Genomic DNA, 13,940 nt, shown 5'->3' on the forward strand with positions numbered 1-13,940 from the left:
GGTTATGGATGATTGTAAGCTACCATGTAGGTGTTGGGAACCTAACCTAGGTCCTCTGCTTTTAAATGCTGACCCATTCCTCCAGCCCAGCTTCCCCCACCCTGCAAAAAAAAAAAGAATTTCAAGGATCAGTAAGGGCTAGAAACGAGTAGAACCTGGGGTCATTAATTAGAGTTCTGTTCCAAAGAGCTGGCCAGCCCTTCCCTTTCCTGCCCTTCTGTTGGGCAATCGGCTAGAGTGTGACCAAGACTGAGCAGTCTCTACTCAGATTGGAGACTCTGCCTGACAGGCAGTCTTCATCAGCTCTTGAGACCAAAAGAGCTGAATAGGCCCAAGACAATTCTGTGATTTCAAAATATAAGTGGCAGAAAGGAAGAAAGAGGAGGGGGCAGTTCCTCCCCTGACTGACTAACATAAAGCACTTCCTTCTCTGTAAAGCTGTCCCCTTCTCTTCACACACCTATTGGGAGCTTAAGGACTGCTTCTGACTGCTGAGAGCCCTCCCTCAGTCTTGCAATTAAGAAAAAATTCCAGTCACAGACCTGGAGCTTAAATCATTGAGAATGAATCAATGGAAATGAATTATCAGCCTAGTCTGACATGTATGAAATATAATGGGTGAGGACCAGTAGATAGCTGGGTGTCATGCCTATCATCTCAGTGCCCCAGAAGCCAAGGCAAGTATATTGACCCAAGTGTGAGACCAGCCTGAACTATACACTGTGAGTTCCAAGGCAGCCTGAGCTAGAGTGTAAGGTCCTGTCTCAGAAAAGCAACAAACCCAGAAGTGCAGCCAACAGTTTAAGGTAACCAGAGTACAAATGAGAAGAACCAGGGTGAATGAGTAGGGTCCTCAACTTAGAAAGACCCAGAGCTAATTCAGTGAAATGAAGAACTTTTTTAAAAAACTTTTAAACTGGGGTTGGAGATGTAATTCAGTTAGTAGAGCACCTGCCTATCTTGCATGAAGCCCTCGGTTCAGTGCCTAGCAGTAAATAAACCAGATGTAGTGACAAATGTCCGTGATCCTAGCATTCAGTAGGTAGTCACAGGAACATGAAAAGTTCAAGGTTGTCCTCAGTGACATGTCAAGTTTGAGGTCAACCTGATACACATGAGACTGACTCAACAAAATATTTTTAAGAGAATTAATATCAGGGAGAGATTTGAGAGGAGCTTGCTTCTATGAAAACGTAGTAATGGGAAAACAGAGGAAATACTGACATTTATAAAGTGAATTGCCTAACTGACCTAGACCTGTAATACCAGAACTTGGGGGAGAGTACAGAGGCAGAAAGAGTTTCAGCTAGTCCATATAGCAAGCTCCAGATTAGCCAGGACTACACAGTGAGTCTATGTCTCAACTCCCCTACCCACTACAAGTAATTAACAGATAAAATTTAAGGTTAAGTATGAGGGGTCAATAATATAATAAAAAACAGGACTTGGTAGTACATGCCTATAATGCCACACAAAATTTGAGAGTTGGAGGCAATAGATGAGGAATTCCAGGCTAAAACCAACAGACAACATGCAAACAAACCAAACAACTGGGCATGGTTGAAGACCAACTGAATGTCTGATGGTAAAGCCAAAGACATCTCTCAGAATGCAGATCATAAGAGCTAGAGAGGTGGCTCAGAGGGTTAAGTGCTTCTTGTCTAAGTGTGAGGCCCTCCCACCAGGCAACATCCTGTTGTTTGTTTTACATCCAAACAATGGAATTTCATTCAGCCATAATGAAGAACAAAATTAAGTCATTTTGAGAAGATGGATGAAACTGGAGATCATCATATTAAATGAAACAACTTAGCCTCAAATATTACATGTTTTTTTCTAATTTGTGGAACCTAGATTATGTATATGTGATATTATATGTATTACTCTATATACATAAAGTACAATATATATGTCACTTTTCAAGACTGATGTTTTAGCCTTCACAATGTCGTACCATAAAAATAAAAAACAAGCCAAGAATTTGTGGCACATGCCTTTAATCCCAGCACTTGGGAAGCAGAGGCAGGCAGATCTCTGTGAGTTCTAGGCCAGCCTGGTCTACAGAGCGAGTTCCAGGACAGTCTCCAAAGCCACAGAGAAAGCGTGTCTCAAAACAACAACAACAACAAAATTAAAAAACAAATCAAACCTGAAATACCCTCTAATTTTATTATATTGTTTTCCATCAAGTATATGTGTGTATGTATATATATATGTATATATATATATATATCCATTAATGTAAGAATTGACACAACCTTTTATATTTTTGATATTTTCTTTATTTTTATTTTTATTTTATGTGTATGGGTGTTTTGCCTGCATATATGTCTGTGTGTCATGTGCAGGCAATGCCTGCAGAGTCCAGAAGAAATCTAATCCTAGTACTTGTGTGATGGAAGCAGAAATATCAGGAGTTCAAGATTAGCTTTGGTTACATAGCCAGTTTGAGGTCAGACTGGCCTATTTAGTGAATACCAGGCTGGCTAGGGCTACAAAGTCAGATCCTATCTCAAGGGGCTGGAGAAATCACTCAGCAGTTAAAAGCATTGTCTACTGTTGCTGAAGACTGGGGTTCAATTCCCAGCACCAATATAATGACTCACAACTGTCTGTAACTCAAGTTTCAGAGGTTCTGGTGAATTCTCCTTGCTTCTGTGGGCTCCAGGCACATATGTGGTATACAGATGTAAGGAAAGTGCCCATACACAGAAAATTAAATTAAAATTTAAAAATTCCATCTGAAAAACAGAAGTCAAAGGGAGAGAAATGGAGGGAGGAAAGAGAGAGGAGAAGAAAAGTTAAAAGAACTGTATGTTCTCTGTCCTACTTTCCTCCATTAATTTTCATGTCCCTAAAGTTAGTTATAGGCAAATATTTTCATGACTTCAAAAAAAAGATAATCTCTATAATATTTATACTATACTAATGATTTCCAAATACAGCTACATGCCTGATTTCCTAGGTCCACATTTATGTACTCATTTATTGATTGATTAATTGTTTAACTTTTAGTGCAGAGGGATTAAACCTAAAACTTATGTAAATCTACTACTAAACCACACCCTTTTCCTAGGAAATGTTTTAAAAATATATTTACTTCTTGGCTTCTCAAACTCAGTGAACTAAAAATCTCCAAAATTTGGCCTGGGAATCTTTCCCTTAGGATCTTTTAATTTCATTTCAGAAGTTATATTTAGTGATTATTTTAAAAATTGAACAATGTGAGCTGGGCAGTGGTGGCACATGCCTTTAATACTAGCATTTGGGAGGCAGAGACAGGCAGATCTCTGTAGAAAGAAGTTTCCATCCCACCTGGTCCTGCAGCCATTTAATCCCAAACAAACACACAGAGGTTTATTTTAATTATAAATTGTTTGGCTGATGGCTCAGGCTTCTTATTGTTAGCTCTCTCTTAATTACTAACTCATTTCTATTAATCTATGTTTCTCTATGTGGTCTTAGCTCACTGGAGAATGTCCAGGTATCTTACCTTCCTGGTAGCTACATGGCATTTCCTCATGACTCACTTTCCCTGTTCTTTCCAGTATTCTCCTAGTCTGATAGCCCTTCCTATACTTCCTGCCTGGTGACATCCTGCCTGTCCATTGGCCAAAACAGTTTTATTCATCAACCAATAAGAGAAACGTATATCCACAGCATATAGAAGGACATCCTACATCAGATATCTGTAAGTTCAATTCCAGCCTGGTCTGTAGAGTAAGTTCCAGGCCAGCCAGGACTGCACAGAGAAATACTGACTGTCTCGAAAAACAAAACAAAATGAAACCAAAAAAAAAAAAAAAGGTACAAGGAGAGAAGAGATCTTTCCATAAACAACTTCCAGTGACCGCTGCCCCTGCTACCTCTTCTCACACAGAGCTCAAACAGATGGGATTAAGAAAATTAAAGTTTCTAGGTGGATGTCCTGATTTCATTTCTGTTGCTGTGATACAATAGCCAGTCAAAAAGCAACTTATGTGAGGAAGCATCTGACTGTCTTACAATCCTGAATAATAGTCTATCATCGTAAGAAAGTCAAGTCAGGAACTTGAGATAGCTAGTCACATCATATCCAAGAGCAAACAGAGAAGAAATACATGGGTGCCTTCTTGTTCTCAGCTAGATTTCCCCACTTGTACACAAACCAGGACATATTGCCTAGGGTGTTGTCCACACTGGGCTAGGTCTTCCCACATCAATGAACTTCTCCTGCTGCCCCACAGACAGTCTAACCCAACTGTGGTACACATCACAATGGACACATATATTTCAGAATAAAGCCTTCTCCTTTTTGAGGCATTCCCTGTGTGAGTAGAATATTGTCTTGTCTGTCAATGGATTAGATGAGACAGAGTTCCATTTTAAACAGTTGCAGCAGACTAGAGAGGTAACTCAGAGGTTAAGAACCCTTGTTGATCTTGCCAAGGACCTGGTTCAGTTCCCAGTACCCACATCAGAACTCACAACTCTCTGCAACTCCAACTTTAGAAGATCAGACGCCCTCTTCTGGCTCCATGAGCACCAGACACTCATGAGGTGCGCATACATACACATAAAATAAAAATAAATAAATCTTCAAAAAATTGTGAAGAAGCTACTTTGCAGAAATTCAGGCCTTGCCAGGTCAGCTCTTCTTGGAATCAAAACATGCTTGCTTGATGGTTTCCTAGAAACCGCACTGTGTTGTATTAGGTCAATCACATAAGAATGTAAGGCAGAGCTCTGACTGCTCAGGGAGGCACAGGACATTTCTTGTTAGGAATAAAGACTCAGAGGGACTCCTGTGTGTGCTCACTCAACTGAGTGTGATTAGAACTTTCCTGCATAAATAAAACATTTTTCCTTGTCAAAATACTTTGGACTGTGTAGACATCTTCTGGAGATCCCAGATCCACTTTTACACCATCACCATTCAACCCCAGTGCCACTCTTTCAAAAATGACAAACCTTAATCAGAGAACCTCTGGGCAGTGTTTTCCTTACAGTGATGTAAGATAAAAAATAGAGCTAGACTTATAGAACATATAAGGAATGCATACCATCAACCCAGGCAAATCAATGTGGCTTCTCTTTTGTAAATGTAAAACAACAAATGTAAACCACTACACAGACAAATAAAAGAAAAACTCTATATTGAAAAAACTTAACTTCTAGCCCAAGAGAAATGAAAAATATGGAGAATGGAAAACCTTTACACATTCTACTTCTAGAAAGATTTTAAAGTGATAGCATATCTACAAAATGGCACAAACTGTTATGCTAAAAGAACAGTAATGGAGTAAGAAATTGCTCTTAGAATTTTAGGAATAACTGCTGAATTTAGAAATTTCTCTGGGTGGTGGTAGCGCACACTTTTAATCCCAGCACACGGGAGGCAGAGGCAGGTGAATCTCTCTGAATTCAAGGCCAGCCTGGTCTATAAAGTGAGTTCCAGGACAGCCAGGACTATTACACAGAGAAACCCTTTCTCAAAAAAAAAAAGAAAAAGAAAAAAGAAAAAACAAGAAATATCATAGAAGAAAGGGTTGCATCAGTCAGTGAATATACAGGAAACGGTGGCCATTGCAGCCAGAGGCAATCTCATCAACTGTCAGTGAGCCTGGTGTTGGATGGCCTTGAGTCCCTCAGGTCAGCAGGTGGATCAGCCTCTGGATCCCCCATCTGCTGTTTCCTGCTGCAGAACCTGAAAATTCAGAAGCTACAGTGGACTACTTGATATCCACAGCTGCATCAATCCAGCAGGGCAATTAACATTCAGTGGGTTTTGAAAGCACGGAGAAAGGTTCACAACTTCCAAGAACCATGTAATACAATCAAGAGACCAAACCTAATAATCTATGGGACAGAAGAAAGCAAAACAAAACAAAATTCCTATAAGCACAGTGAATCTGTTTAATGAAATTACAGCAAAAAGTCCCAAATCTATAGAAATAGACACATAAACACAAGAAGCACTTAGTGTCCCAAATACGCTTGACCAGAGACGAGCCTCTCCGTGACATATGATAATTAAATGTCAAATAAGCAAGCCTCCAAGATTCTGGTTTAATTGATGAGGTGTAGGGATTGAGATTGGTTTTGGTTTTTTGTTTGTTTGTTTTTCCAGACAGAGTTTCTCTGTGAAACAGTCCTGACTGTCCTGGAACTCACTCTGTAGACCTGGCTAGTCTCTGCCTTTCAAGTTCTGGGATTAAAGGTGTGGGCCACCACTGTCCGGGAGATTGTTTTTAAAGACATAGACTATATTTTATTTATTTATGTGTTTGTTTCTTTGTGTTTGCATGTGTGGTCTATTGCATGTGTATGCATTTTCATGTGTACATTGTAAAGGCCAAAGCAGGATACTGGGTGTCCTGCTCTATCACACTCAGCCTTATTCCCTTGAGACAGGGTCTCCCACTGAAACTAGAGCTAAGCTGGCAGCAGGTAAACCCCAGAGCACCTCCTGTCTCTGCCCCACAAAGGTCTAGGGTTACAGACATAGGTGCATTCAATGTCTGGCTTTTTATGTGGATTCTGGGGATCTCTTTGTTGTCATTTGTCTAATTACGTTTTTTAATTTTTTTTTGTTTTTGATTCATCCTGATTACAGTTTCTTCTCCCTCTACTCCTCCAGCTTCCCTTCCCACCTCCCCCCCCAGATCCACTCCTCCTTTGTTTCTCTTCAGAAAAAGAGCAGACCTTCCGGGGATATCAACTGAACATGGCAGAACAAGTTACAAAAAGACTAGGCACAAACACTCATATCAAGGCTGGGCAAGACAATCCAGTAGGAGGAAAAGGATCTCGAGCAGACAAAAGAGTCCAAGACACCCCCACTCCCACTGTTAGGAGTCCCACAAAAATATGAAGCTAACAACCATACCATGTATGCAGAAGACCTAGTGCAGACCCATGAAGGCTCCACGACTTCTGCTTCAGTCTCTTGGCCCCTATGAGCCCTGCTTAGTTGAAATCTGTGGGCTGTGTCCTCCAGATGTCCTTAACCCCTCTGGTTCCTACATTTCTTCCTCCCCTTCTTCTACAGGGTTCCCTGAGCTCCAATGGGAAGGGCTCAAGGGAGATGTTCAATTTGGCTGTGGGTCTCTGCATCAGCTCCCATGAGCTGCTGCCTGCAGCCTCTTTGATGAGGATTGGGGTAGGCACCAAGTTATGAGTATATAAGAATATTGTTGGGAATCGCTTTGTTGATTTTTTTCTATCATAGTTCTCTGGGCTATACAGCCTCCAACTCTTGGTCATCCAGGTAGGGTTGGGCATGGGCTCCCTTTCATGGTGTGGGCCTCAAGTTGATCAGTCATTGGTTGGTCACTCCAACAAGTTCTGTGCTTCCATTGTCCCAGCACATCTTGCAGGTGGGATAGATTGTAGATCAAAGGTTGGCAGCTGGGCTGGTGTCCCAGTCCCGCCTCTGGAAGCCTTGCCTGGTTATAGAAGATGGCCAGTTCAGGATCTGAACTAGGACTTCTCGACAGGGTCACCCTGGTAGAATCCTGTAGGATAATGTTCTTGTTCACTGTAAAGATTTGTCACTTGTATTGGTTTAATAAAACACTGATTGGCACTTTGGGTGACTGTCCAGGTAGCGGATGTCTCTGTCAATTCTAGAGTTTATATATTGTCCTTCTGTGGTCTTTGATAGAGTTGAAGACAGATAGTTAAGGTTATAGTTTTCTTCAGTTATTATAAAAGATAAGTTATCCTTTTATTTAGACAGAAAGAGGAGATGATGGGAAATGTACTGTGTATGTTTATCTTATTGATTGTTAAATAAAATACTGTTTGGCCAATGAGATAGCAAGGTAGACGGGACTAGGAATCAAAGAGGATTCTGGGAAATGTAGTAGAGAAGTGGTGATCCAGGCAGGAAGTGACATAGCAAGGAGACTCATATTTAAAGAAGCAGAAACAGGAAGCATCCCTCTTTTCCCCTCTGCTCCTGCTCCAGCGGCACAATGTGATCCATTGGCAAGGAGGGACACCAATAAGGCGTCTGATAAGTTAAGTCTTATAGAATATATAGGTTTATGATAGTTAAGACTGAGCTAAAAGATGAGAATCCTAGTCATTGGCCAAGGAGTATTGTACCTAATACAAGTTTCTGTGTATTCATTTGGGCCCTAATTCAGGCGGGTGGTGGTGGGGCTCAGGCGGCTTTTGTCGGAAAGATTTATCGTAACAGTTGGCAGCTGGGCTGGTGTCCCAGTCCCACCTCTGGAAGCCTTGCCTGGTTATAGAAGATGGCCAGCTCAGGATCTGAACTAGGACTTCTCAACAGGGTCACCCTGGTAGAATCCTGTGGGATAATGTTCTTGTTCATTGTAAAGATTTGTCACTTGTATTGGTTTAATAAAACACTGATTGGCCAGTAGCCAGCCAGGAAGTATAGGTGGGCTGCCAGATTAGGAGAATTCTGGGAAGAGGAAAGGGAGAGAGGCAGTTGCCAGTCAGACACAGAGAAAGCAAGATGAGAATGCCTTACTGAGAAAAGGTGCCAAGCCATTTGTCTAAACACAGATAAGAAATATGGGCTAATGTAAGTTGTAAGAGTTTGTTAGTAATAAGCCTGAGCAATAGGCCAAATAGTTTATAATTAATATAAGCCGATCTATGTTTATTTGGGACTGAGCAGATGAAGGACTGGGCTGTACACAGAAACTTCCACCTACAGAATCCTGAGAGTTCTACTGGACTAGGTTTTCACATCACCCGCACTCCTGAGATGCCCTCCAATTCTAGTCATCTCTCTCAGTACTGTCTCTCTCCACCCGCAACCTTCTGGTTCCCATTCCCACCCGCCCCCAGTCCACCCACAAATATCTATTATTTTTCCCTTCCCAAGGAGATCCATGTGTACCCGCTTGAGCCCTCCTTGTTACTTAGTCTTTCTGGGTGTGTGGATTATAGCATGATTAATATTAATTTAACAGCTAATATCCACTTATAAGTGAATACATACCATGCTTGCTTTTGGGGTCTGAGTTACCTCACTCAAGATGATTTTTTTTCTAGTCCCATCCATTTGTCTGCAAATTTCATGATGTCATTTTTAAACAGCTGAGTAAATACTCCATTGTGTAAATATACCATATTTTCTTTATCCATTCTTCTGTTGAGGGGCATAAGGTTCTGTTAGGTTCCAGTTTCTGGCTATTATGAATAAAGCTGCTATGAACATAGTTGAGTAAGTGTCCTTGTGGTGTGATGGAGCATCCTTTGGGTATATACCCAGGAGCAGTACAGCTGGGTCTTGAGGTAGATTGATTCCAGTGTTCTGAGGAACTGCCATATTGATTTCTACATTGGCTGTATGAGTTTGCACTCCCACCAGTAGTGGAGGAGTGTTCCCCTTGCTCTATATCCTTGACAGCATGAACTATCAGTTGTGTTATTGATCTCAGCCACTCTAACAAGTGTAAGATGGAATCTCAAAGTAGAGAGGACATTGAACAATTCTTTAAGTATCCCTAAGCCATTTTTGTTTCTTCTGTTGAGAATTCTGTATAGAACTATACCCCATTTTTTAATTGGATTATTTGTTTTCTTGATATCTAGTTTCTAGAGTTCTTGGTATATTTTAGATATTAGCCCTCTATCTGTTGTGGAGTAGATAGGTGAGAATCTGTTCCCATTCTGTAGGCTGCTGTTTTGTCCTATTGATGGTGTCCTTTGCCCTAAGGAAGATTTTCATTTTCAAGAGGTCTCATTTATTGATTGTTGATCTTAGTGCCTGTACTATTGGTGTTCTGTTCAAGAAGTTATCTCCTGTGCCAATGCATTCAAGGCTATTCCTCACTTTCTCTTCTATTAAGTTCAGTGTGTCTGATTTTACATTGACGTCTTTGTTCCACTAGAGTTTTGTGCATGGTGATAGATATAGTTCTATTTGCATTCATCTATATGCCGACATCCAGTTACATCAATACCAATTGTTGAAGATGATTTCTTTTTTTTCATTGTGTATTTCTGGCTCCTTTTTTGAAAATCAAGTGTCCATAGGTCTGTGGGTTTATGTCTGGGTCCTCAACTTGATTTCACTGATCAATGTGTCTGTTTTTTATTATTGTTTTTAGTTATCCTGTTTTTTTTCCCATATGGAGTTGAGTGTTGTCCTTTCAAGGCCTGTTAAGAATTGTGCTGGGATTTTGATGGGGATTGCAATGATGATGGGGATTGCACTGAGTCTGTAGATTGGTTTTGGTAGGATTGCCATTTTTACTATGTTGATCCTACCGGTCCATGAGCATCCTTTCTTGAAAGACTTGAAGTTCTTTTTTTGTTTTGTTTTGTTTAATCATACAAGTCTTTGCTTTCTTGGTTAGATTTACTCCAAGGGAATTTTATATTGTTTGTGGTTATAGTGAAGGCTGTGTTTCCCGATTTCTTTCTTGGTTCACCTGTCATTTGTATGTAAGAGGTTACTGATTTTTTAAAATTTTATCTTGTATTCAGCCACTTCACAGCAGGCACCCTTACATACTGAGCTATCGCCCCACCCCAGGACTGAAATTGTTTTACAGTTCTCTGGTTGTTCTAAGATGCATCAAATGTTGAAATGCAGAACATTTGCACTATTGAACATTATAAATTATTATTAAACTGGGAGCCACCCCAGACAATGGAATTGAAATCTCCTGAGCCTGAGATCTGAATGTTGGTGTGCCTATCTCTTTTAGTGCTCTAATTTTATTCATGCTCCCCAGTTGATTCTAATGTGTAGCCACAAAAGATAATTTCATTATTGTAATTCTCATGGCTTCCTTTTACTCAATTTTCCCACTGTGGGCTAAAGTGAGGTTTCTGGTAAGCCATTGTGGGAAGAAATTGAGCAAGTTTGAGACCTGCTACCATCAGAGGATATATACTTGTTTGTTTTTGCTTCTCCGTCATTCCCAGGTGGTAATGGGAAACTTAGGGTTTTCACTGCTGGTGCCTGTGAATGTACATATACATGGCCACATTCAGGAGCAAACTGTTCGTTCGAAAGCCAGTGTGGCTAGCAGACTACTGGTAGTTATCCAATGTAGCCTTTATAAGGGAGATATTTTAATCTCTATAGGCATACACATCTATGTCTTTCATTCAAATTATTTCCAAATCTGAGCAAGGATTAACCCCTAAGATCTGGCCACAACCACAGAGAGCCTATCCCAGCTGTTTGGTTACCCTCCCTCATCCCTACATTAGTCATCAGAGTAGGTATGGTACCCAAAGTTCTTCCTAAAGAAATGATAAACATCTAATGTCACTGTGAATAAACATTGCTCTAACCTTAGCAGATCCTGAATGAAGAGGTTGCCCAAGGAGGTTCCTTTACTCAGGCAAAATTCATGTTGCATGAAGAGGGCCATTCATTGCAAGAAACTATCTTCCTCTACATCAGTGGTTCTCAATCTGTGGGTCATGACCTCTTTGGAGAGGTCACTTAAGAGCATCAGAAAACATAGATATTTACATTTCGATTCATAAGAGTAGCAAAATTACAGTTATGAAGTAGCAGGGAAAATAATTTGGTGGTTGGGGGTCACTACAACATGAGGAACTGTGTTGAAGGAATGCAGCATTAGGACGGTTGAGAACCACTGCTTTAGGTTGTGTCTTAGTCATCCTTTGGGTTCAAAAGGACTTTAATTAGAATTCTACCTCCATTTCGGGCCAGGTAAGAGCTGAGAAGTTATTCTCCTTCCTAAGCTCTTGTTGTCTTATGAAAATGATCATTATTATAACTACATAGGATAATATCTCTCTCTCTCTCTCTCTCTCTCTCTCTCTCTCTCTCTCTCTCTCTCTCTCTCTCTCTCTCTCTCTCATTTTCCAGACAGGTTTGCTTTGTGTAACAGCCCTGAACTCTCTTTTCAGACCAGGCTGGCCTTGAACTCACAGAGACCCACATGCCTCTGCCTCCTGAATGCGCATGACACATTACCTCCTTTGGGTGCTAATTTTCATAATAGAAGGAATAATGTGAAACTTATACCTAAAGGATGAGAAATAGATCAGGTACAGAAGGTGGAATGGTGTGACTTCCATGCAAAACAAACAAACCAAAATATACCAAGGCTTCAAGGTGGGAAGAAGTAAAACAATGACAAAGAACTGACAGGGAGTGGGGTGTGGGGCGAGGCAGCTCAAGGGTTGTGATGGACAGCATGGAACCACTTGCCTTCAGGGGACTGTGTGGATCTGGCAGTGCACACATCAGTAGAAACCAAATTAACAACAACAAAAAAGTAAATGTCAGGGCTGAAGAGATGACTCAGTTGTTAAGTTGTTAAGAGCAATGCTGCTCTTCCACAGGACCCCATTGTGATTCTCAACACCCACAAGGGAGCTCACAATCAACTGTAACTCCAATCCTAGGAAATCCAATGCCTTCTTCTGGTCTCTGTGGATACTGTATTCACATGGTGCACAGACCTACATGTATGCAAAGTATCTACATGCATAAAATAAAAATAAAAAGGTAAATGTCCTACAGATTGCATAAAAATCAAGGAATAACCAGGACTGGTGGTGCATGAATGTAATTCCAGCATTTGGGAGACTGAGACAGGAGGATTGCAAGTTAGAGACCAATTTACAGAGCAAGACCTAACTTTTTTTTTTTTTTTTTTTTTTTTTGAGACAGGGTTTCTCTCAGGGTAACAGCTCGAGCTGTGCTGGACTCACTTTGTAGATAAGGCTGGCCTTGAACTGACAGAGATCTGCCTGCCTCTGCCTTCTGAGTGCTGGGATTAAAGGCATGCACAATCACCAAATGGTGCAAGACTGAATCTTTTTTTTTTTTTTTTATCGTTTTGGTTTTTCGAGTCAGGGTTTCTCTGTGTAGCTTTGTAGACCAGGCTGGCCTCAAACTCACAGAGATCTGAATGCCTCTGCCTCCTTAGTGTTGGGATTAAAGGCATGTGCTACCACCTCCTGGCTTGCAAGATTGAATCTTAAACTGCCAAACAAAACAAAATAAACCAAGCCAAACAAACACATAAACAAAAAAACTGGTTGACAACTTCAAACCATTGAATGAACCTATCAAACAGAAACTCAGGAATTGCTTATTGTCCTATAGGAAACAGGGAGGAAGTCTCATAATGACCAAAATAGAATCTCTTGTTTTCTCAGCAAACGGTTACTTGGAACTGATTAAATTTGACTTGGGATGGGGTAGAAAATAAAGCATTCCTTGTATGTGATCACTGTGGGTGCAAATTCAGTTTACCACATATGGAATAGGTTTGCTGGACAAGGGTGAGTGCCATTTGGAGGTATGAGATTGTGCACAGAAAGTAGTTCAGAGTCTGGAGAAATGGCTCAGCCATTAAGGGCACTGTTGTTCTTTTCAAGAACCTGGGTTTGTTGTCAGCACTGACCTCTTGGCTAACAGCCACCAAGTTCCAGAGAATATGGCACCCTCTTCTGGCCTCCATGGGCACTGCATGCACATGGTACACACAAATGCACATAAAATAAAATAAATTAAAAAATATTTTTCTTGAAAAAAAGAAAATGAAACCATGTTCAGGTGCAAGCATGAAGTCTCATTTCAGACGTCAGTTCTCATTCAGATTGTGGTTGTCTCTGGACATTACTGGAGGATGAGACGGGGAAGTCAGTGGTCCTAGCCATGAACCATCGGCTCCATCCCAACTTGACCGAGAGGGAAAAGTAGAATGGAAGAAAGAGAACTTGGTGGGATTTGTGAATCAGCAGTCTCGGTGAGGTTGAAGAATTATAACAAATGGGGTACTAACAAGGGAACCAAAGTGTAGGTGTCAATTTGTAGAGTAGAGCATTACACTTCATAGCACCCTTCAAAAAGGATGATTAAAGTGTTCACGTAGAACCTCGGTTGTTCCAGGGAGAAGGCTGTTGGAAATGAGAAGATAAAAAAACCGAGACACCAAAGTACTGAAGAGGCTGTCAGCATGGTTGTTGGATTC

This window comes from Cricetulus griseus, chromosome 4, assembly GCF_003668045.3.
Source record: "Cricetulus griseus strain 17A/GY chromosome 4, alternate assembly CriGri-PICRH-1.0, whole genome shotgun sequence".
In the NCBI taxonomy this organism is placed as follows: Eukaryota; Metazoa; Chordata; class Mammalia; order Rodentia; family Cricetidae; genus Cricetulus; species Cricetulus griseus.